The sequence below is a fragment of the Adiantum capillus-veneris genome, chromosome 8 (genome assembly GCF_014529385.1).
Source record: "Adiantum capillus-veneris isolate H3 chromosome 8, ASM1452938v2, whole genome shotgun sequence".
In the NCBI taxonomy this organism is placed as follows: Eukaryota; Viridiplantae; Streptophyta; class Polypodiopsida; order Polypodiales; family Pteridaceae; genus Adiantum; species Adiantum capillus-veneris.
The window spans coordinates 86,152,678-86,157,526 of NC_140938.1; the positions used below are offsets into that span (position 1 = coordinate 86,152,678).

The following is a 4,849-nucleotide window of genomic DNA, read 5'->3' on the forward strand; positions in this document are numbered from 1 at the left end:
TTTTATAAATCTAGGGTGTCTTTTGTCCTATCAGCCCTTACACATAGCTTTCCTAATTGTCTACCGGAAGCTCAATTGGCAAAGGGAACTATTGATCAATGCAAGTGTTGCTTGCTCTACCATGATTCCACACAATCATGGGAGCATGCTGCTCACAAATGACAACCTAACGTATGCTAGAGGAATCACTCGGTGCATACAGGCAGACCAAGATGATTGATTAAAATGGAGAAGCTCAAAGGCATGATATAATTGAATTACTCACAATGCTATTATATATCACTCGTCGGGATTTGGGTAGAGCTTGAAACCTCTTGTGTCTTTGGTTGCAGCACGCGCAGCAAGCTCCAAGCCTCCAAGACGCAGCATCGAGCAGCTCAGAACAGACTTAGGAGCTCTTGCAGTAGGCGTAGCAGGCTGCAGCGTAACTGGCATAACAACCGAGGTGCAATTAATCCCAAGGACATTGTAAAATTAAGCAAAAAACAATAGCTAGTAGCTTTTGTAACACGGAAAATCAAATTTTATTTTTTTGAAAATTGAAGTTAAATCTCCAAAGTTGCATGTTGGCTAACCTGTACTAAATTTTGGCCTTAGAGGAGTAGTCGATGTCATCCACCAGCCCAGCTCGAAGAACCCAAAAAAAAATTGTTGTTGGCTGGCAAGGAGGCCATTCAAAAACTCTTCACATTGGGTTTTTGAAAGGATAGTTGTGCTCCCAAAGGAGATGTATAGAACAGATGAGATGGGATGTTGATCTAGCCAAGCCAAGCAACCTTTGTCTTCTTCCCACAAGCTAGTGTCGCTCTCCTCATTGAGGTATTCTACCCAAAACCCCACATCATAAATCAGAGCATTGCAACATTTAGATAGAGTGGCAATGGCGGAAGCCTCAAGATCTTCATAGCTGTTGACGACGACAACGTGGGCTCGATGCACACTTGCCATGACTTGGTTGAGTTGGTCCACAAAGAGACTGTTTCATCTGTGACATACCTAAAATGAGGAATATCTTCCTTGCGTAATGTTGGCAGACCAACAAGTTCCCGAAAAAGCTTTTGCATTTCTACACCTGTTGCTGTTGTTGCCTCCTTCACTGCAAGGCACAAAATTCTACATGTTGAGGGTGGCCTAGGCCTTAAAATCTTAAGAGACAAACAATGAAAATATTCACCTTCAATGTCCTTGAGACCTCAAGGACAGCAAAGTCCAACTTGACTTTACAAACGCTGATGCCCTTTTGAGGATACGATGGTAGCCACTAAACTAGAAGGAACTTTGCGTGTGTGTGTGTGTGTGCGTGTGTGTGTGTGTGTGTGTGTGTGAGAGAGAGAGAGAGAGAGAGAGAGAGAGAGAGAGAGAGAGAGAGAGAGAGAGAGAGAGAGAGAGAGAGAGAGAGAGAGAGAGAGAGAGAGAGAGAGAGAGAGAGAGAGAGAGAGAGAGAGAGAGAGAGAGAGAGAGAGAGAGAGAGACCTTCTTCAAGGGATAGAGCTCCCCTAGTGTGAGGTAATGGGTGAACAGAAGGCGTGAAGCGTAGCACGGGTAGAGAAGAAGCGTAGCTTGTCGGCAACATCTTTGGTAGGGAACGTGATGTTGAAGTTGGAGAGGAGGCAGGTGACAGGAGGTCCATGTCGGCTGAGAGAGAGGATGAGCTGCTCGAGATCGGGGGCAATGGAGGCCAAGGCATCGTAGGCTTCCAACAAGGAGAGCTTGAAGCCGTTGGAGAGGTCGATGCCACGGAGCGGGAGGCGGATGCTGCGGACAAGTGAATGAGGGGCAGCAGTAGCCGTAGGGGTTATAGCTGGGTAAGGATTGTGGTGCTCCTGTGCCAGAGGCGAGGCATCGGCGGCGTCAGAAGTGGTGATGATGATGTCGGATTGTTGCTTGGCTAGCAGCTTGCAGAGGCGCATGAGCGGGTTGAGATGTCCCGGCGCCGGCAAGGGCACCGCCACCACATGATGATGCTGCTGCTGCTCCTGCTTCTCACGAGCCATCGCTGTTTCCTCGACTCCCTCTCCACACAGCTGCTTTCTTTGCCCGTCTACACATGGGCTCCAATGCCCTCCATGACTTTTAGCAAGTCCCAGCAGAGATCCTCGATTTTCAAAACCCCCTTCTGGATTTTCAAACACCCCCACAGGGTAGGCCTCTCTCAAGACTAAGGCCCATGTCACACTAGGTCGGCGGTCATCGCATGAAAGGGAGAGCAGCCAATAAAATTCGCTGCCTTCAGCTTTGCAAGTCACACTAGGTGGTGGCCAAGGAGAAAAAGGTCCACGCTGGACTGCTGAGTCACGACCAGGGATGGAGAAAAACCTCTGAGGGGTCATCGTCGCCCATCCTCGCCCATGGCTTCGATCAGCCAATCAGTGCTCATCATACGATTGCAAATCTTCCAACAGGTGCCGCCTTGTGTGACAGGCTATGTGGAAGCATGCAGATTTTATTTTGTGGACACTCAGGCCATGGTATGCCAACTCATACGTGATCGGCCATCGCGTCTGACTTCACCCTAAGTGGCATGAGCATGGGAGGGTGGGATCTACGACAGGGGCTTGTGGATTGTAGATCCCAGTGACGATGACAAAAGAAAATTAGGGTACCCTAGATTACTTTTTATTATGGTTGTAGATCCTACTGGTGGCGTCGAAAGTATGTTAGGGTACAGTAGATTGGTTATGTAGTCTTTGGAGATGAATCACTTCATTATTTTTGGACCAAGGCTAGAAAAATACAATTTTCCTAACCGAAGAAAATAAGGGCAAGCTTGAAATTCTCCCGGTTTTTAGGTCAAAATTTAAATCTTTTGTTGGTAGTTACACTAAAGTTTGTGAAAACTTCTCGGTTTTCTTCAAGGCAAGCTCAAAATCTAACAGGGATTTTAGGATTTCAGCCGGTTAAAATACATTGGACCCCGGTTTTTTTCTAACACTATTTTGGACATAATCGCCTGTTTTGTGAGGTAATATGTGACAAATTACATGCTAAGCACTAAAAAATGCATCTCAATTGTCGAAAAGGAATAAAAAGTAGAAAAGCTTGAACAATCTTACCAAAGTAAATACATGGGTACTTTGGGAATTTGAAAAATTTGAAGGGTATTTTGGGAATTTCGACAAGTTAGAGGGGTTTGAGCTTGGCTTTAAGAAAACTAGGAAATTTACATAAGTTTTAGTGTATTTAGCAACAATGTAGCCCCAATGTAACCCCCCTCCCCCCCTTCCTTATGTGTAAGGTATGAGTATGAAATAATGAGGGGCTACCCCTATTGTATACGCTTATGTACAAAATCCAAAAACCCCCCTATTGTACACTCACGTGGTACCGTACGGAAAAACACAGTGAATCCCCCGGGCATGCAACACACTAATCGCAAGCACAAACACATAGATCTATCAAGCACCACAATCCAATCAAACCTACATGCACACACAAGCAAAAAAGGGCGATTACACAAGATTAGAGAGGGATTAACCACTAATTAGTTAAGATCTAGTTAATCTAAACATCATAGGCAATCATAAGAAGTAAGAGAGAGGCATAGTGAGAGAAAATGAATCACTGATTAGTGTTAATTAAGTCTCATGAGCAAGGACTCCATAGCCACACACCTCAAGAGCTCTCACCAAAGAGTGCTCTCAACAAATGACTTGAGAACCCTAATTTCTTTTACACACTGCCTTATATACCTAGGGTAAAAATATGCAATGTCCGGCCACCCAAGGACTTTAGGGCTCACCACTTACTGAATCTGCAACCTAGGCATAGTAAGTGACCTATTCTTTACAACTTGGAACTCCCATTGAGCGCGTACCACATTAAAATATTACAATGGCTTGAAATAATTCGGGAATTTACAATACGTGACCATTTTGGGAAAACGTGGAAAATGTGTAATTCCAATCTTTACAGCTTCTTCGTATTCATCCTTGATGTGCATCTATACGTCTTCGGACTTTAGCAGCTTCTGTTAACGGACGTTGACCCAATTAACATTCCTCCCTTCTGATTTTAGTGCCCGTCCTCGGGCACCGTTGAAAAGTGTCCGCGGAGGCTGTGGAAGGTTTTGATTGGTTTTTGATGGGATGATTGTCTTGATTGGTCTTTCAATTTCTTGATGAGGTTCACTTTGCTACAATATCTTCATTGGTCCGAATATGTCTGATGTGAGAGATGATGTTATATTTGTCCGTTATAATAGCATAATGAGGAGGCTTTTGTTTATTTGTGAGAAATATGTACAAGGGAAATAGAATGATGAGGTTCTAAATTAGGTTCTAATACCTGGATGACCAAAGAAAAAAAACCCAGTGGAAAAAAGTACCTTTGGGATACGCGCATTATTGGAGTACTTATTAGCATGGGAAATATTAATAAAGTATTGAAGGGATTATTTGCTGATAGATATGGAATTAAAAAGGCAACAAATATGAGAGGGTAGCATGATGGAACATTGGTTCTCCTGTTGTAGTCCACTCAAGGTACATAGGTGGAAGCAAAAAAAGAGTGTCTAATGCATATGTCCAATGATGGGACATCCTATTTATGCATACACAAAAATGCATGAAAAACAATATGTTGTGAAAGTAAGACTTTGAGGGGTTCTTCATAAAGATGTTGTAACTATAAAAGCATTCGACATAGATTTGCAAGCTAGAACCCCTTTAAGAATGGTTTTCATTGACGACGATATGTGCTCTCATCTTACTGTACACTGTGCATGAGTGTTGGACTCTACGACACTCCACCAATTATAAGTTAATAGACTTCAACTCTTATGCTCATCTCATCCAGCATGAGCAACATGACTGTGATATGCTCAACTCTTCCAGCTTGAGCGTAAGCCTAA

General features: G+C 43.7%; 1 pseudogene; it reads right to left on the minus strand.

The window, feature by feature from the left end:
- Positions 1 to 279: 279 nt before the first annotated feature.
- LOC147452489 (linamarin synthase 2-like) lies at positions 280 to 1,994 on the minus strand (annotated as a pseudogene).
- Between the last annotated feature and the right edge of the window lie 2,855 nt (positions 1,995 to 4,849).